Consider the following 21096-nt stretch of genomic DNA (forward strand, 5'->3'; position numbering starts at 1 on the left):
ACAGCAGCCCAATGGGGTTCCTGCTGAGTTTGCATGAATGAATAAATAAAACTAACTTTAATTAGCATATTCCTTATATGCAAATATCTTCTATTAATACTCTTTCGAGAGCTTGTTGATTGAAGGTTAAACATTCATTCATTCATCCAACAGGCATCATGGAGAAACATTACTGAGAATCTACAATGTGCTACTATGTACTCTGTGCTAGAAGCCAAGGATAAAGAGTTGAATGAGATTCAGACGATGCCTTGGAAGATTCTATATATGCAAACAAATAAACTATGATACAGTATGCTAAGATTTATTAGAAATACATAAGCAATGTACTGAGCAACCACAATCCATAGAACATCTGACTCTCCTTAAGAGGAGGTAAAAGAAGTCTTCCCTGGGAAGGTGGTATTTGAGCTGGGTTTTGAAGCATGAATAAGAGTCTGCCAGGAAGAGAAAAGGAAAAAGCCTTGGGTGGCCACACGACAAGGGTCTGAGGATCATTCAGGGACCCAGTGATGATGCTTCAAGGTGGCTACTTGTCATTCATGAGAGCTACCGCTCACATGTCACAAATTGTGAACTGTTGGAGTAGAATTTTTCAATTAGATGATTTAAGGCAGAAAGCTTTTTTAATACAGAAAAGTGCAACAGGTAATAAATACCTATGTACTCACCACGAAAGGGAAGAAATGTTATGTCGTTAGCTGCAGATTTTTTTTTCTTAGGAAACAAAATTTTATATCATTAAGACACTGACATTGCTCATCAGGTGTTCTGTTACCTCTTCCAATGGCCCCTTCCCTGACTGCCCTCTACAGAGCAGACCCCTCTCCTCTCCTCTCTGTCTGGGGCCTCTGCTTATTTCCTTTAGAGCATCTCCCAAAGTTAGAGGTCACCTTGTTGATTTGTTGACTCGCCTCTCCCTGACCCCACTGTGAGGTCATCACTGTAAAAGAGATGTCTGGAATGGCTTATTTACCATCGGCCCCTCTGTGCCTGACATATATTAGGTGCTCAATTAACATTTGTAGAAGAAAGGAAGGAAAGGAGGAAGGAAAGGTGGGCAAGCTTCTGGGTTAGTGTGAACTCTTCTAGGAAACAGGCCATCTTCACATGAAGGAAACTTAGCAGAAGGACAGCAATTTGGTTTAATTCCACAGATACTCTTTCAGTACCTCCAATGTACAAGGCACAGGACAGGCCGTGCCCCCTAGGCTCTTACTCTGAAAGAACACCCAGGGCTCCTAGGAGCTGGACCCTGGTCAGGGATGGTTTGGGGGAATGTCCAGGAGACTTGGGAAGTCTAGCCCTGGGCCCCTGGCACTGGAGACAAGGTGTCAAAGCCTCCGTCAATCAACATGGAGTGGAGGTGGGCAGGCTTGTGGAGCGACGGCAGTGGGACTGGAGCTGCGCATTGTAACCAAGGAGACTGAGCAAGGTGAATGTGCTACAGGCAAATAACAGAAATTGACATTCAGGAAAGGTGACCAGTTACACATTAAACCATGGAGGGCCAAACCTCCCCCACAGCATATACCTAAAGACCTGCCTTGTGCTCAGCACACAGAAGACAGTTTCTCCCTTTCAGACATGCTTACCATTTCCCTTCCTGGTACTACGGGGGATGAGGCATTGGGCTGGGGGTGTAAGGACTTGATAGCAGTGACTTAGGAAGAGGAGTCAACCCTGGCTAATTATCCTGACTACCTGCCCAGCCTGCTGATACCATTCGTGGAGCAAATGTTTATTGAGCACCTACTAGGAGCCAGGCATAGGGCTGAGGACTAGAGATCTGAAGATGAGCAAGGGTTCTTAAGAACTCAAACATACAAAAGCAAAATATAACACAACATAATAAATACTAAGGCAGAGGTCAAGGTCAATGATCAAGTGCCTTGGATGCTCAGAGGACCCCAGTGAAGTTGTCAAAAGAGAGTTTATGAGGAAGTAGGATATTTGAGCAGGGCTTTGAAGCCTGAAGAGGAGATTGTAGGCATATAGGCAGGTGAGTGTTGTTTTCCAGGTCCAGACAAGCAAAAAGGCTCTGGCATGCCCAGGAAGAAGGAGTGGGGAGGGGGAGGGAGTGGCAAGAGCTGGTCCCTGTGCCTAAAATGTCCAACCTTGCCTGGCAGGCTCCTTCTTGTCATTCAGACCTCAGCTTTGTGGTCACCTCTCCGAGACACCTTCCCTGGCTACCCACCTGTCAGAATGTCTATAACTTACCTTAAGTGTGGTAAGTGTGTAAGTGTGGTATTATATGTGTGAGACCTAGTTTAAGCTATAACCTAGGGACCTCTAGCATTTCAATCAAGAATACACAGTGCTGGGGCTTCCCTGGTGGCGCAGTGGTGAGAGTCCGCCTGCCGCTGCAGGGGACGTGGGTTCGTGCCCCGGTCCGGGAAGATCCCACATGCCACGGAGCGGCTGGGCCCGTGAGCCATGGCTGCTGAGCCTACGCGTCCGGAGCCTGTGCTCCACAATGGGAGAGGCCACAACAGTGAGAGGCCCGCGTACTGCAAAAAAAAAAAAAAAAAAGAATGCACAATGCAGGGTGAGGGTTGTCCCAATTAGCTGGGAGGCCCATGGTCAGAGCATCTGGTATTTTTGTCTAGATCAACCGGCAACACTTGGCTAAGTAGCACAGTGAATGTCAGAAATGGAATTTTATTGGTAAATTAGAAATGAGTTCTGTTGTGAAATTTTCAACAACCGTGTGAGAGGTTGCCCCACCCCATAACCCCTCTGCCCATCTGGGTTCACCTGCATCTGAGGTTGACAGTGTCTGACAGCTTGGCCACTTCCCACCTCAACTGCCTGTGTCTTTTCTGTTTTCTGCTTGATTCTTTCCTCTGCCACCACTGGAGCTTGCTCTGCTAAAAGCAGGTCCAGCCAGGAGAGTTAATGCCCCCAGGGGCAAACTTCAACTGATAGGAGATGGGAGTCTCCCAGTCCTTTGGTGGAAAGATTTTTGAGGTTTGCTCCACATGGTGTCCCAGACGGTCCCTGAAGGGTTAAGGTCCAACCATTCACAGCAATAACTCTCTCCTTAGTAAAACCTTTGCCGTCTTTCCTCTCTTCCTTGTTCTACTTCCCCTATTCCCTCACTTGTGTTTCCTGAAATAATCTCTGAAATAACATAGCTGTACCCAGGGTTTTGCCTCAGGGGTCTGCTTCTGGGAGAACCCAAAGTAAGACAGCAACTGGCCTAACTAAAATGTGTGGAAACATTCTCCCTCCCTTGTATGTACAGAGTATATGAATCCAGAGGAGTCTGTAGGTTTTACCCATTGGGGAGATACTCTAAGTCAAACCCAAGTTATTCTATCATCAGCCAGCTGTGAATTATGGAAAATTCTGGTTGCTGTTGGGCTTTCAGCGTAGTAAGAATCCTGCCTCTGGAATCTTGGTAATTTTTGGAGCACCTAAAAGGACAGAGAGCTGGGATTCCTTTGAGCCTACAGAATAGGTGTATGAACTGCTTTTGTGCTTGACTCCTGGTAGAAGTTTAGTTCATGAATATCTCTATGAGGATGTAATTCAGTCTGCAGTAGCTTCTCTAATAACATGGTTGTGAAATTGTGGGGGAGAGCTAATACTCATCCTCTTCAAACTTCTTTAGCCACTCCCATTACCAACCAAAAATAACCTAAGGGTTATCATTGACCAAATGGCCTAGTTCAGTTTGCAACACCACCTAAAGTAGCCTCTTACTAGCATTCGTATAATCTTACTTCAATTTCCCAAGTGGCACTTATTAGTTTTTTTAAAATGTTATTCTTTTTCTTTATTTGTTGTTTTCTATCTCTATACCCTCTCAAATCCCAGCCCTTAATGAAAGGTAAGCGCCATATGTTGTTTATCTCCATTTTCTCTGGCACACACAACAATGCCCAGCACTTAGTAGTACAAAAATGCCTGGCTCAACAAATGTTCTGTTAAATATTGAGGAGTGACAGCAGGTACAACTGAAGTCAAATAACAGGGGACCTTGTATTTTAAGAAGGGCGATTGCCTGCTACCCTTCAAGCCTATGATTCTTAACCTGTGGAGGTCATGGACACCTCCGAGAATCTGAGCAAAGCTATGAGCCGCTGCCTTCCCCAGAAAAAAAAAATGCACACATAGTGACACACATTAAATTGTACCTGAGATTTCAGGGAGTGTATACGCCCCAGGTTCAAAATTCCTCCCTCTAGCCATGTGCAAGCCAAAAAAGGCTTTTAAGGAGATATGTGACAAATCCAGCTTTGTTTTTTAAGAGGATAACTCTAGGGGTCCTATAATGATGGAGGAACAGAGAGTAGGAGGCAGGGAGACCCGTAGGAGGCCTTGAGATAGACCAAGAGGAAGAAGACATGGGTGTAGATTTAGGCGATGCTGAGGGAATGAAGAGGCATGGGGATCTGCAGTAAACATCTCTGAAATAGAATTTACAAGATCTGATAATTGACTAGTTGGTGGAGGTGATAGAGGGAGAAGAAGCAAGGTAGCTGTGAGAGTTCCGGCCTGGGGCCCTGGTGGATGATAACAACCGGAACCAAGGCAGAGATGGGTGCGTTCCTCCCTCTGCCGTGCCGGAGAAGTGATAGCCTGGCCTTCAGGGCTGAGTCATAACTGCAGACTTCGGTCTCCCCTCAGGCTGCCCTGCAGTTCCTGGAAAACAGCCTGAACCAAAGGGCACGGGCAGGAGAGAAGGAATCTGCTTCTTCTGTTTCTGAAGGTGCCGCTTTCCCTTGGCACAAGTTTTTCCCCCTTTTGTCGAATCTTTGTTGGAGGAGCCAACTATTTGAGAGAAGTGAGGGACTTCCCTGGTGGTCCAGTGGTTAAGACTCCGTGCTTTCAATGCAGGAGGCGTGAGTTTGATCCCTGGTAGGGGAACTAAGATCCCACGTGCCGCATGGTGCGGCCAAAAACTAAAAATAAAAAAATTAAATAAAATACAAGTGAAATACAGCAGTCATAGGATGAACAGGTCAGAAAGCTTATTCTTATTGGATATCTGTGGCCAAAGCAGCCTTTGGCTCACGTCACGTGACTATTGTTGAACTGTCTGTGGTCCTTGCTGAGGCAACCCCCATGCATGCACGTTGCACAGTCTCTGGCACCTACTGAAGGACATTGCTCCTGTAATTCTCCCCTCTTTCTCCTCTGTCATCAATTTCCCCTTCCACTAGACCATTCCAGCCATAAGGGCAAACATGCCATTTTTTCTCCAATTTGAAAAGACACTCTCTGACTTCTCTTCCCAGTGCAGCTTCTGCCCATCTTCTTTGTCCTGCTTTATTGCAAAGTTCCCAAAAGGAGTTGCCCATACTTACTGTCTACAATTTCTCTTCTGCTGAGCTCTCTTGGACCTATATATGAGCCTTTCCTTCCTACCATGATGCCAGAAGGCCCTTATCAGAATCACCAAATGCCTCCATGCCACTGAATCCAGTGGTCAGTTACCCATCATTATCGAACTGGGCTTCAGTGACACAGGTGGTCACTCCCTCCTGGACATCATTCTCCTAATATGTCTTCATTTTCCTAGTATGTCTCTGGATGTTCCTTCCTAGTCTCCTTTGCCAGTTTTTCCTCATCTCCTGGACCTCCAACTGTTGGAGGAGCCTGGGGATCAGTCCTGGTCTTTACCTCTTTTCTACCTACATCTCTCTTGGAGACATCCTTAGGTCTCATAGCTTTAAATACTAGCTATATGCCAATGCCTCCTAAATTTACATTTCCAGCCCAGCCCTCTCCCTTGAATTTCATATTTTTATATTCAACCATCTGATTCCACTTGAATATCTAATAGACATTTTCAGTCATCATTCAAAGTTGTGCTTTAGCAATCTCCCTTCCGGCCTCTACAAACCTGCTCTTCTCATCTTAGTAAACGGTTTTTCCATCTTCCAATTGCTCAGACCAAAAATCTTGGATATCCTTCATTCCCCTCTTTCTCACACCATATCTGATCCTGTGGGCTTCATCTTTGCCTTTCTTGTTTACATCCTGATCCAAGACCTTTCCTACCTAGATTACTGCCTTCCAACAAGTCTCCTTGCTTCCTCTGTCACCCTTCTATCTGTTCAATACATAGTAACCAGAGTGAACCTGTTCAATCATAAGTCAGTCATGTCACACTTATGCTTAAAACCCTCCTATGGCTTCCCAGCTTATTCAGAGTAAAAGCTAAGGGCCTTACAATGACCTCCAAGGTCCTTCATAAATGGCCCATTTTCCTCTCTGACTTCACCTTCTACTACTCTCTCATCACTCATTTTTCCAGCCACACTGGCCGCCTTGCACATCCTTAAACATACTGGGTGCCCCTGCCTCATGGCTTTGTACTTCCTGTTCCATCTGCCTGGAAGGCTCTTCCACCAGATATCTGCATGACCTGCTCTCACACCTCTTGCAGGTCTTCATGTATGTGTTACCTTCCCAGAAAGACTTTAGCTGGTCATCCTGTGTAAAATTACAACTCACTCCCCTAAACATTTTCTATTCCCCTTTCTTCACGTATTTTCACTAACACTTTTCATTATTTCATACACTATATATATATTTTTTTAATTTTTTAAAAAACATCTTTATTGGAGTATAATTGCTTTACAATGGTGTGTTAGTTTCTGCTGTATAACAAACTGAATCAGCTATACATATACATTTATCCCCATTTCTCCTCCCTCTTGCGTCTCCCTCCCACCCTCCCTATTTCACCCGTCTAGGTGGACACAAAGCACAGAGCTGATCTCCCTGTGCCATGCGGCTGCTTCCCACTAGCTATCTGTTTTACATTTGGTAGTGTATATACTTCGTCCCAGCTTCCCCTTCCCCTTCCCCGTGCCCTCAAGTCCATTCTCTACATTGGCGTCTTTATTCCTGTCCTGCCCCTAGGTTCTTCAGAATGATTTTTTTTTTTTTTAGATTCCATATATATGTGTTAACATACGGTATTTGTTTTTCTATTTCTGACTTATTTCACTCTGTATGACAGTCTCTAGGTCCATCCACCTCCCTGCAAATAACTCAATTTCATTTCTTTTTATGGCTGAGTAATATTCCATTGTATATATGTGCCACATCTTCTTTATCCATTCATCTGTTATGGACACTTAGGTTGCTTCCATGTCCTGGCTATTGTAAATAGTGCTGCAATGAACATTGTGGTACATGGCTCTTTTTGAATTATGGTTTTCTCAGGGTATATGCCCAGTATTTCATACAGTATATATTTTACATCATCATTTAGCCAATTTTCTATCTTTCCCACTAAAATACAAGCGCCACATGTACAGGTATACCGCGTTTTATTGCACTTCACTTTCCCACACTTAGCAAATATTTCATTTTTTACAAACTGGGGGTTTGTAGCAACCCTGCATTGAGCAAGTCTATTGGTGCCATTTGTCCAACAGCATTTGGTCACTTTGTGTCTCTGTGTCACATTTTGGTCATTCTTACAATATTGCAAACTTTTCCGTTACCGTTATATTTGTCATGGTGACCTGCATTCTTTAATGTTGCTGTTGTAATTGTTTTGGAGCATCAGGAGCCTCACCAATATAAGACAGTGAACTTATTTGATAAATGCTGTGTGTGTTCTGACTGCACCACAGACTGGCCATTCCCCATCTCTACCCCTCTGCTCGGGCCTCCCTCTTCACTGAGACACAACAGTATTGAAATTAGGCCAATTAATAACCCTGCAATGGCCTCTAAGTTTTCAAGCAAAAGGAAGAGTCAATTTATTTACTTCAAATCGAAATGATTACGCTTAGCGAGGAAGGTGTATCAAAAGCCAAGATAGGCCAAAAACTAGGCCTCTTGCCCCAAACAGTTAGACAAGTTGTGAATGCAAAGGAAATGTTCTTAAAGGAAATTAAAAGTGCTACTCCAGTGAACACACAAATGATAAGAAAGAGAAACAGCTTTATTGCTGATTTGGAGAAAGTTTTAGTAGTCTGGGTAGCAGATCAAACCAGCCACAACATTCCCTTAAGCCAAAGCCTAATCCAGAGCAAGGCCCTGACTCTCTTCAGTTCTTTGAAGGCTGAGAGAGGTGAGGAAGCTGCAGAAGAAAAGTTCAAAGCTAGAGGAGGCTGGTTCATGAAGTTTAAGGAAAGAAGCCATCTTTATAACATAAAGGTGCAAAGTGAAGCAGCAAGCGCTGATGTAGAAGCTGCAGCAAGTTATCCAGATCTAGCTAAGATAACGAGTGAAGGTGGGGACACTAAACAACAGATTTCAATGTAGACAAAACAGCCTTATAGTGGAAGAAGATGCCATCTAGGGATTTCATAGCTAGAGAGGAGAAGTCAATGCCTGCCTTCACAGCTTCAAATAGGCTAATACTCTCATTAGGGGCTAATGCAGCTGGTGACTTTCAGTTGAAGCCAATGCTCATTTGCTATTTCAAAAATCCTAGGGCTCAAAAATTATGCTAAATCTACTCTGCCTGTGCTCTATAAATGGAACAACAAAGCCTGGATGACAGCACATCTGTTGACAGCATGTTTTATCGAATATTTTAAGCCCACTGTTGAGACTTATTGCTCAGAAAAAAAGGTTCCTTTTAAAATATTACTGCTCATTGACAATGTACCTGGTCACCCGAGAGCTCTGATGGAAGTACAACTAGATTAATGTTTTCATGCCTGTTAACGCAACATCCGTTCTGCAACCATGGATCAAGGGGTACTTTTGATGTTCAAGTCTCATTATTTAAGAATACATTTAGTGGGACTTCCCTGGTAGTGCAGTGGTTAAGAATCCGCCTGCCAATGCAGAGGACATGGGTTTGATCCTCGGTGCAGGAAGATCCCACATGCCGTGGAGCAACTAAGCCCATGTGCCACAACTACTGAGCCTGCGCTCTAGAGCCCGTGAGTCACAAGTACTGAGTCCGCGTGCCACAGCTACTGAAGCCCGCACGCCTAGAGCCCATGCTCCACAACAAGAGAAGCCACTGCAGTGAGAAGCCCGCGCACCACAACGAAGAGTAGCCCCCGCTCACGGCAACTAGAGAAAGCCCGTGCCCAGCAGCAAAGACCCAACGCAGCCAAAAATAAATAAATTAATTAAAAAAAAACCCAATACATTTAGTAAGGCCATAGATGCCATAGATTGTGGTTCCTCTGATGGATCTGGATAAAGTAAGTTGAAAATCTTCTGGAAAATACTCACCATTCTAGATGCTAATAAGACCGTTTGTGATTCATGGGAAGAGGTCCAAATATCAGCATTGACAGGAGTTTGGAAGAAGTTGATTCCAACTCTCAGGGATGGCTTTGAGGGGTTCAAGTCTTCAATGGAGAAAGTAACTGCAAATGTGGTAGAAATAGCAAGAGAACTAGAATTAGAAGTGAAGCCTGAAGATGTGACTGAATTGTTTCAATCTCATGATAAAATTTTGACAGATGAGGAGTTGCTTTTTATGGATAAGCAGAGAACGTGGTTTCTTGAGACGGAATCTACTCCTGGTGAAGATGCTATGAAGATTGTTGACAGGACAACAAATGATTTGGAGTATGACATAAACTTAGTTGACAAAGCAGTGGCAGGGTTTGAGAAAATTGATTCCAATTTTGAAGGAAGTTCTACTGTGGGTAAAATGTTATCAAAACAGCATTGCATGCTACAGAGAAATCGTTCATGAAAGGAAGAATCCATCAATGCAACAAACTTCACCGTTGTCTTATTTTAAGAAATGGCTGCAGCCACCCCAACCTTCAGCAACCACCGCCCTGATCACTCAGCAGCCATCAACATCAAAGCGAGACCTTCCACAAGCAAAGGTGGTTCAGATGATGACTGGCATTTTTTTAGCAATGAAGTATTTTTAAATTAAGGTATGTACATTGGTTTTTTAGACATAATGCTATTGCACACTTAATAGACAACAGTATAGTGTAAACATGACTTTTACATGCACTGGGAAACCAAAAAGTTTGTGTGACTCGCTTTATTGTGATATTAGCTTTATCGTGGTGGTCTGGAACTGAATCTGCCTTATCTCCAAGGTACGCTTGTACAGTGATTTTTGCTCTTTATTTACTGCTGTATCTCCAGCACCAAAACAGTGCCTAAAATTATAAGTAGAAACTCAATAAATATTGTTCAGAAAATGTATGAATTCTAGTCCTGGATCAGAGCCTAAATGACAGTTCTAGAGATTATAAAAAGAACACTTGTTACATTCTGCTTCTCACTAGGATGCAGTGGCTTATATTACACCAATGTTCCCACCAAGAACAAATAGAAAAGCTGGATAAAATACAAAATTCTATCTGAGGTCAGCGGAGCGTTTCCAAAACAGCTGGACAATGGGCACGGGCCTTGAAAACATCCTAAACTCCCAGTTAGAACTGTCGGAGGGCTACACCCTAAGAGTAAGAAGCGTCAGAGGTAGAACAAAACTTTAAAAGTCTAAGTCCAGCTTTGCATTATTTCAGTCTCTAATTGGATTGAGGTAATCTTCCTGCCCTAGCTGCCCAAAATCCAATACCTGCCCAAAACCCTGCTCAAATCCAATACCACGAATCTGGTATTGGATAAAATTTCCTGGCACAGAAAAGAAGAGGACAAAGCAATAGAAACAGATCCACAGATGAGCCAGATATTAACATTATTAGACATAGGTTTTAAAATAAATGTGATGAAAGTGTTCAAGAAAATAACTGACAAAACACTGGAGTCTCTATCACTGAAAACTATAATGTCAAATTAAGAAGTCAATACATGGATGTAACAGCATAATGGACAAAGATGAAGAGACGATCGCTTTGCTAGAAAATAGGTCAGTAGAAAAAAAGTCAGACTGAAGCACAAAGAGTAAATGTGAAAAAAAAAAAAAAAAGCAAACAGGCATGAGTTAGGGTAAGAGTTCTAAAATATGTGGATTTGTAGTCCCAGAATTTGAGAAGAGAGAATTAGTGGAAGCAATATCTGAAGGCCTAATAAAGGCCTAGAATTTTCAAAATTGATGAACGATATCAAACCAAAGAAGCAGTACAAACCCCAAGGAGGATATATACAAAGGAAATCACACCCAAGCACATCCTAGTCAAACTTCTGAAAACTGAAAACAAAGAGAAAATCTTACAAGCTGCCATAGTGAAGATACATCACAGTCAAAGGAGCAACAATAAGTCTGACAGATAACTTCTTAATATAAATGATAGAAGCCAGAAGACAAGGAATGGCATCTTTAAAGTGCTTAAAGTTTTCGGAGTACAGGTCTTTTGTCTCCTAGGTAGTTTAACTCCTAGGTATCTTATTCTTTTTGATGCGATGTAAATGGGATTGTTTCTTGAATTTCTCTTTCTGATCTTTTGTTGTTAGTGTGTAGAAATGCAACAGATTTCTGCGTGTTAATTTTGTAACCTGCAACTTTACCAAATTCACTGATGAGCTCTAGTAGTTTTCTGGTAGCATCTTTAGGATTTTCTATGTATAGTATCATTTCATCTGCAAACAGTGACAGTTTTACTACTTCTTTTCCAATTTGGATTCATTTTATTTCTCTTTTTTCTCTGATTGCCGTGGCTAGGACTTCCAAAACTACGTTGATTAAAAGTGGCAGGAGTGGACATCCTTGTCTTGTTCCTGATCTTAGAGGAAATGCTTTCAGCTTTTCGCCTTTGAGTATGATGTTAGCTGTAGGTTTGTCGTATATGGCCTTTACTATGTTGAGGTATGTTCCTTCTATGCCATTCTGGAGAGTTTTTATCATAAATGGATGCTTAATTTTGTCAAAAGCTTTTTCTGCATCTATTGAGATGATCATAAGGTTTTAATTCTTCAGTTTGCTGATGTAGTGTATCACACTGATTTGCAGATATTGAAAAATCCTTGCATCCCTGGGATAAACCCCACTTGATCATGGTGTATGATCCATTTAATGTGCTGTTGGATTTGGATTGCTAGTATTTTGTTGAGGATTTTTGCATCTATGTTCATCAGTGATATTGGCCTGTAATTTTCTTTTTTAGTGGTATCTTTGTCTGGTTTTGATATCAGCCTGATGGTGGCCTCATAGAATGAGTTTGGGAGTTTTCCTTCTGCAATTTTTGTGAACAGTTTCAGAGGATAGGTGTCAGCTCTTCTCTAAATGTTTGATAGAATTCACTTGTGAAGCCATCAGGTCCTGGACTTTTGTTTGTTGGGAGTTTTTAAATCACAGTTTCAATTTCAGTGCTTGTGGTTGGTCAGTTCATATTTTCTATTTCTTCCTGGTTCACTCTTAGGAGACTGTACCTTTCTAAGAATTCATCCATTTCTTCCAGGCTGACCAATTTATTGGCATACAGTTGCTTATAGTAGTCTCTTATGATCCTTTGTATTTCTGTGGTGTCAGTTGTAACTTCTTTTTCGTTTCTAATTTTATTGATATGAGTCCTCTCCTTTTTTTTCTTGATGAGTCTGGCTAAAGGTTTATCAGTTTTGTTTATCTTTTCAAAGAACCAGCTTTTAGTTTCATTAGTCTTTGCTATTGCTTTCTTTGTCTCTATTTCATTTATTTCTGCTCTGATCTTTATGATTTCTTTCTCTCTACTAACTTTAGGTTTTGTTTGTTCTTCTTTCTCTAGTTGCTTTAGGTGTAAGGTTAGGTTGCTTATTTGAGACTTTTCTTGTTTCCTGAGGTAAGATTATATTGCTATAAACTTCCCTCTTAGAACTGCTTTTGCTGCATCCTGTAAGTTTTGGATCATCATGCTTTCATTTTCATTTGTCTCTGGGTATATTTTGATCTCCTCTTTGATTTCTTCTGCAATCCATTGGTTGTTTAGTAGCATATTGTTTAGCTTCCACGTGTTTGTGTTTCTTATAGTTTTTTCTTGTAGTTTATTTCTAATTAGAGCAGAAATTATTAAATAGAAAATAAAGGTATGTAAGATAAAATCAACAAAGCCAGAAATTGGTTCTCAGGGGCTTCCTGGTGGCGCAGTGGTTGGGAGTCCGCCTGCCGATGCAGGGGACGGGGGTTCGGGCCCTGGTCCGGGAGGATCCTACATGCCATGGAGCAACTAAGCCCATGTGCCACAACTGCTGAGCCTGCGCTCTGGAGCCCGCAAGCCACAACTACTGAAGTGGGTGCGCCTGGGGCCCGTGCTCCGCAGCGGGAGAGGCCACTGCAACAAGAGAAGCCACCGTAATGAGAAGCCCGTGCACCACAACGAAGAGTAGCCCCCGCTCGCCACAACTAGAGAGGGCCCGCGTGCGGCGGCGAAGACCCAACGCAGCCAAAAATTTTAAAAATTAAAAAAAAAAAAATTGGTTCTCAGAAAAGACTAGCAGACTGAAAAACCCTTAACAAGAATCACACAAAAAAATTAATAATAGGAAGAAGAATGAGAAGTGGAACACAATTACAGATTCTACAGACTTTTAAAAGATTAGAGAATAACAACTATGTGCTGATATAGTTGAAAATTTAAATGAAAAGGACAAATTCCTTTAAAAATAAAACTTAAAACTGACACAAGAAAAAAACAGAAAATCTGAATAGTTCTCTTTATATATTAAAGAATTTAAATTTGTAATTTCTAGGCCTAGATGGCTTCATTTGTAAATGCTTCCGAAGATTTAAGGAAGAAATAAAATAACAGTTTTACCCAGTCTCTTCCAGAGAAAAGAAAAAGAGGGAACACTTCCTAAAGCTTGTTATTTGGGTGAGCATAATCTAACCAGCATAATCAGACACAAAATATAGTAAAGAAAATTACAAGAAAGAAAAGTACAGTCCAGTATCCTTCATAAATATTGATGCAAGAAATCTTAAATGAAATACTAGCTAATCAAACCCAGAGTTATATAAAAAGGAAAACTAGGGTTTAGGATTTATAGAAAAGCAAGGTTATTTTAACATTCACAAATCAACATAATTCACTATTATTGCAGAATAAAAAGAGAAAACATATGGTCATTTTAAGACGCCCCAATTTTTTTTTCATAAACTATATTCCATAACTAAAAAAAAATAAAAGCTTCTTAACAAACTAAGAATAAATGAGAGCTTCCTTACCATAAAAATGTGTATCTATGTAAATTTTACCAAAAAACCTTATACTTAAATCATAAATTATTGAAAGCCTTCCTTCCTCTATGAAATTGAGAATGAGATAGGATTCCACTAAAATGACTTCTGTTTAATATTGTACTGGGATACTAGTCAGAGTAGTAAGGCAAGGAAAAGAAATATAAGGTGTAAGAACTGGAAATGAGGAAATAAATTTGTCACTATTTGCAGGTAACATGATTGTCTATGTAAAAAATACAAAAACGATACAGATAAACTATTAGAATAAGTGAATTTAGCAAGGTCTCTGGATACATGACCAATACCCAAAAGTCAATTTTATCTTTATATACTAGAAGCAAACAATTAGAAAATGTACTTTAAAAAGATGTCATTTACAATAGCATTTAAAAAAATCACATACCTTAAATATAACGAAAGATGTGCGAAATTTTTTTACATAGAAAATTACAAAGTTATTGAGAGAAAGTGAAATCCAAATAAATGGAGGGATATGCAATATTCATGAATTGTAAAAGGGGTAACTGTTCATTAATTGATGTATATATTCTGTATAATCCCAATTAGATCCCAAGCAGTTTTTTAAGAAATTGATAAGCTGATTCTAAAATTTATATGAAAATGCAAAGTAAGAAAACAAAACAAACAGACAAACAAATAACCCAACGTTGAAGTAGGAAAACAAAATTTGAGGACTAAGAAGACACCAAGAATTTTTACAAAGTTCCACTAATTAAGATAGTATGCACACTTCTAAATAACACATGGGTCAAAGAAGAAATCTGAAGAGAAATTGTAAAATATTTTGAATGAAATGAAAATGAATACACACTTTATCAAAATTTGTGGGATGCAGTGAAAGCAGTGCTTAGGAAACTTATAGTAGTGGGGAAATTTATCTAAGCTTCCATCCAACTTAGGAAACTAGAAAAGAATAAGAAGTTAAGTCCAAAGAAGCAGAAGGAAAGAAACAATAAAAGTTTGGGCAGAAATCAATGAAATTGAAAACAGAAAATTGATAGGGAAAATCAATGAAACCAAAAGCTGGTTCTTTGAAAAGATCAATAAAATCAGTAAGCCTCTAACCAGCTAACTAAGAAAAAAAGAAAGAGGTCACAAATTACTAATATCAGAAATGAAAAAGAGTACATCACTACAGATTCAATGGACATTATAAGGTTAATTAAGGAATACTATAAACAACTCTATACTCACAAATTTGATAACCTAGATGAAATGGACCATTTCTTTGAGAGACACAATCTGCTAAAACTCACACAAGAAGAAATAGACAATCTGAATAAGCCTATACTACTAAAGAAAATTACTCAATAATTAATAACTTTCTAAAACATAAAGCACCAGGTCCAGGTAAATTACAGTGAATTCTACGTAACATTTATGGAAAAAATTATATCAATTCTCTACAATCTCTTTCAGAAGACAGAAGAAAAGGGAATGTATCCTAACTCATTCTATGAGGCCAGCATTACCCTAATATCAAAACCAAATAACAACCTCATAAGAAAAGACAGTATAGTATTAGTACAAAGACAGAAAACTAGACCAATGGAACAGAATAGAGAAACAGACTCACACGAGGGTTACTTGATTTATGACAATGATGTAACTGCAATGAAGTAGGAAACGGTTGCCTTTTCAATATATGGAACTGGGTCACTTGGATATCCATTCACAGAAGCCATTTCCAGATTGAATAACTAAATGTGAAAGTTAAAATAATAAAGATCTTTCAAGAAAACAGGGAAATATCTTTATAACCTTGGAATAGGTAAAGATGTCTTAAACAGGTCGTAGAAAGCACTAACCATAAAGGAAAATATTGATAAGTTGGATTGTATTAAAATTAAGAGCTCTGTTCAAGAAAAGACACCATTAAGAGAGCATAAAATGTCACACTGGTCAGAATGGCCATCATCAAGAAGTCTACAAATAATAAATGCTGGAAAAGGTGTGGAGAAAAGGGAACCCTCCTACACTGTTGGTGTAGGGAATGTAAACTGATGCAGCCACTGTGGAAAACAGTACGGAGGGTTCTTAAAAAACTAAAGATGGAGTTACCATATGATCCATCCTGGGCATGTATCTGGAAAAGACAAAAACTCTAATTCGAAAAGATACATGCACCCCAATGTTTATAGCAGCACTATTTACAATAAGCAAGACATGGAAGCAACGTAAATGTTTATCAACAGATGAATGGATAAAGAAGACGTGGTACATATACATACCATGGAATATTATTCAGTCATAAGAAGAATGAAATAATGCCATGTAGCAGCATGGGTGGATTAAGAGTTTATCATACAAAGTAAAGTAAGTCAAACAGAGAAAGACAAATATCATATGATATCACTTATATGTAGAATCTAAAAAAGTGATACAAATGAACTTATTTACAAAACAGAAATAGACTCACAGACATAGAAGACAAAATTATGGTTACCAAAGGGGAAACAAGGGTGGGCGTGGAGGGGGAGGGATAAATTAGCAGCTTGGGATTAACAGATACACACCAGCATATATAAAATAGATAAACAACAAGGATTTGCTGTATAGCACAGGGAACTATATTCAATATCTTGTAATAACCTCTAATGGAAAAGAATCTGAAAAAGAATATATATATATGTATGTACAACTGAATCAGTTTGCTGTACACCTGAAACTAATAAAACATTGTAAAACAACTGTACTTCAATAAAAAGAGCATAAAGTCAACTGTAGATTAGAAGAATATATTTTCAATACCCATATCTGAAAAAGAGACCTGTATCCAGACTATACAAAGAATTCATACAAATCAGTAAAAGGTAAACAACTTTATTTTTATAATTTTATTTATTTTTGGCTGTGTTGGATCTTTGTTGCGGTGCACGGGCTTCTCATTGCGGTGGCTTCTCTTGTTGCGGAGCACAGGCTCTAGGCACGTGAGCTTCAGTAGATGCAGCATGTGGGCTCAGTAGTTGTGGCTCGCAGGCCCTAGAGTACAGGCTCAGTAGTTGTGGCTCGCGGGCCCTAGAGTGTAGGCTCAGTAGTTGTGGCACACGGGCTTATTTGCTCCGCGGAGGAATCTTCCTGGACCAGGCATCAAACCCGTGTCCCTGCATTGGCAGGCGGATTCTTAACCACTGCGCCACCAGGGAAGTCCCAACAACTGAACTTTAAAATGACTTAAACAGGCACTTCACACACACAAAAATACCCAAATGGCCAGTAAGCATTATCAAAGGTGCTCAGTATCAGTTGTGACCAGGAAATATAAATTAATTGCAATGAGATACTACTCCACACCTGCTAGAATGGCTAAAATTAAAATGCATCAAGCTGTACACATCATTTGTACATTTTCTGTATGTAGCTTTCCAAAACATTAACTTCAAAAATAGCTACATAATATTTTTGATTTGTGTTATTTTTATCGATGTTATATAATATAATAAAATGTACCTATTTAAGGAATATAGTTTGAAGAGTCTAGACCAGGGGTCAGCAAACTATGGCCCTTGAGCCAAATCCAGCCACATTCATTTGTTTACATATTATTTATGTCTGCTGTCATGCTACAGTGATAAAATTGAGTAGTCGTAACAGGCACCATATGGTCCTCAAAGCTTAAAATATTTATTATCTGACCCTTGATAGAAGAAAGTTTACTGACCTCTAACCACCATCACAATCAAGACATAGAATATTTCCATCATCCCCCAAAAGCTCTTTCCTGCCTCTTTGCTTGCCCCACCCCTGGTCCCAGACAACCACTGATCTGCTGATACTCTAGATTCATTTTGCCTTTTCTAGAATTTCATGTAAATGGAATCACAGTGTACTTTTCTGTGTCTGACTAAATTTATTTCTCATAATGTTTCTAAGATGCATCCATGTTGTTGAATGTGTCTGTAGTCTCGTCCTTTCTATTGCAGGTTAGTATTCCTTTACTGATATACCATAATTTATCTATTCACTGGTTGATGGACATTTGGGGTTGTTTCTAATTTTTAACTTTTACAGATTAAAGCTGCTATGAGCATTCACGTTCAAGTCTTTGCTTGGACATATGTTTTCATTCATCTTGGGTAAGTAACTAAAAGTTGAATTCTCAGTTATGTAGTAAATCTATGTTTAACTTTATAAGAAACCAGCAAACAATTTTCCAAAGTGGTTGAACATTTTGCATTCCCACCAGAAATGTATGCAAGTCCAACTCGTCCTCCTTCTCATTAGCACTTGGCATTGGCAGTCTTTTCCATTTTAGCCATTGTAATGATCATGAGATAGTACTTTGTGGTTTTAATTTGTATTTTCCTGGTAATTGGTGATATTATGCATCTTTTTGTGTGCTTATTGGCCATTTGTATGTCTTCTTTTGTCTGTTTGAATCTTTTGCCCATTTTTAAATTGGGTTGTCTTACTACTGAACTATAAGACTTTATGTATTCTTGATATAAGTCCTATGTCTGTGTGCATGTGTGTTTTCTCAGTGGTGTCTGTATTAGTTTCCTATTGATGCTGTAACTGGTTATCACAAACTTAGTGGCTAAAAAACACACAGATTCATTGTTTTCTAGTTCTGGAGGTCAATTTCACCTCCTTTGATGGCTAAAATCAAGGTGTTGGCAGGGCAGCATTCTTCTTGGAGGTTTGAGAGGAGAGTTGATTTACTTGTCTTTTCTAGTTTCTAGAGGCTGCATACACTATTTGGCTGGTGGCCCTGCATCATTGCAACCTCTACTTTCATCATCACATCTCCTCTCTGTCTCTGACCCTCCTGCCTCCCTCTTAAAAGGGTCTTTGTGATTATACTAGGCCCACTGGATAGCTCAGGAACATATCCCTATCTCAAGATTCGTAATTTAATCACATCTGTAAAGTCTCTATTACCATGTAAGGTAACATATTCACAGGTTCCAAGATTAGGACATGGACATTTTGGGGAGGCCAATATTCAATCTACCACTGTGTCTTTCAATGAACACAAGTTTTCGTCTGTATTAGGGTTCTCCAGAGAAACTGAACCTGTAGGAGATATATCTATATATTTATGGAAAGAGATTTATTATAAGGAATTGGCTCATGGGATTATGGAAGCTGACAAGTCCTAAGATCTGCAGAGTTGGCAAGCTAGAGACCCAGGAAGAGCTGATGTTTCATTTCAAGTCTGAAGGCAGGAAAAAGTCATTGTCCCAGCTCAAAGGCAGGAAAGCAGGAGGAATCCTTTCTTACTCAAGAGAGAGTCAGCTTTTTTGTTCTATTCAGGCCTTCAACTGATTGGATGAGGTCCACCAACATTAGGGAGGTTAATCTACTTCACTCAATCTGTTGATTTAGATGTTAATCGCATCCAAAAATATCCTCATAGAAACATGGAGAATACTGGTTGACCAACTGGGCACCCCGTGGCTCAGCCAAGTTGACACGTAAAATCAGCCATCACAAATCTATAGCCCATTTTGAATAAATTTCTGTAGGTGGTGTGAGGCAAGAAGAACTGAGGTTTTTGTTTTGTTTTGTTTTTTCCAAATGGATATCCAGCCATTTCAGCACCATCTGTTGAAAATATTATCCTTTCCACATTGAAAACCTTGGCACCTATGTAGAAAAGCAACTAAATGGGTCTACATTTGAACTCTTCATTCTGTTTCATTCATCAATACGCCTATCCTTATGCCAATATTTACTGCTGTAGCTTTTAAGTCTTAAAATCTGGTAGTATAGCTCTTCCAACTTTTTTCTTTTAAAACATATTTTGGTTTATTATGAGGCCTTTGCATTTCCATATAAATTTTAGAATATGTGTGTCAATTTCTATTTTTAAAAAGCCTGCTGGCTCTTGGAGGAAGACGCGGTCCCTGCAGCGGAGCCTCGGGCCACCGGCTCCTGCTCGTGACTCGCCGCTGTTCGCTCTGGCCGAGGAACAAGTCGGTCAGGAAGCCGCGCCGCAGCCATGGCTTTTAAAGATACCGGAAAGACTCCCGTGGAGGCCGAGGTGGCGATTCACGGCATTAGAATCACCCTCACCAGCCGCAGCGTGCAGTCTTTGGAGAAGGTATGTGCTGACCTGATCAGAAGTGCGAAGGAAAAGAATCTCAAAATGAAAGGACCGGTTCCGATGCCTACCAAGACTCCGAGAATATTCTCAGACTACAAGGAAAACTCCTTGTGGTGAAGGTTCTAAGACTTGCGATCGTTTCCAGATGAGGATCCACAAGCGACTCATCGACCTGCGCAGTCCTTCTGCGATTGTCAAGCAGATCACTTCCATCAGGACTGAGCCAGGAGTTGAGCTTGAAGTCACCATTGCAGATGCTTAAATCAACGTTTTTCATATATTGATAATCAGTTGTTAAAAAAAAAAAAGCCTACTGGTGTTTTGATTGGAATTTCATTAAATCTATAGATCGATTTGGGGAGTATTGGCATCTTTAATATGAGTTCTTTTTTAAAGTAATATTCTAACTGTTAATAATCTGAGGGTCCTCATTGTTGATGCTATTCATAACAAATGATAATAAAAAGAAAAATAGCTCTAATTTACTGAACTCAGCCTTGTACAGGTACTCTCTCTATGTAATTTCACTTAATAATCCCAACCATCTTATGAGATAGGTATTATTATCCCCGTTTTTAAAAATTTATAGATGAGGACTGATTCTGAGAGGTGACGTAACTTGCCTGAGGTTACAGTGTTAGCAAACAGCAGAGTTAGGATCTGAACCTATGGCTTCCTGACTCCAAAAATCCATCCCTTGTCTTCAAAAACACTATGGCTGTTTTATATTATATCTCTCGATCCCTACCTCCTCCTGTCCTGATTTCGCTCCCACCTAATGGACTCCTTAGTTAACATTTATTAAGCACCTACTATGGGTGCCTGGCGCTGGGCTAGGTGATTTATGCACAGTACTCATTAACTCCCTCAAAGAGATACACGTTCGTACAGATCTGTGGGCACTTGTGTGTATATACATGCCTCTTCCACAGGAGTCTCCCGTGACTGGAGTGAGGTTCTGCCCACCATCAACTGTGCCATAAAGGCAGGAAGCAGCTGAAGG

At 40.1% G+C, this 21096-nt stretch overlaps 1 pseudogene; it reads left to right on the plus strand.

Moving 5' to 3' along the window:
- The first annotated feature begins 19988 nt into the window (after positions 1-19988).
- Positions 19989-20355, plus strand: LOC112394897 (40S ribosomal protein S20 pseudogene; annotated as a pseudogene).
- Positions 20356-21096: the final 741 nt, after the last annotated feature.

Source organism: Neophocaena asiaeorientalis, unplaced genomic scaffold, assembly GCF_003031525.2.
Source record: "Neophocaena asiaeorientalis asiaeorientalis breed wild unplaced genomic scaffold, Neophocaena_asiaeorientalis_V1.1 scaffold49, whole genome shotgun sequence".
In the NCBI taxonomy this organism is placed as follows: Eukaryota; Metazoa; Chordata; class Mammalia; order Artiodactyla; family Phocoenidae; genus Neophocaena; species Neophocaena asiaeorientalis.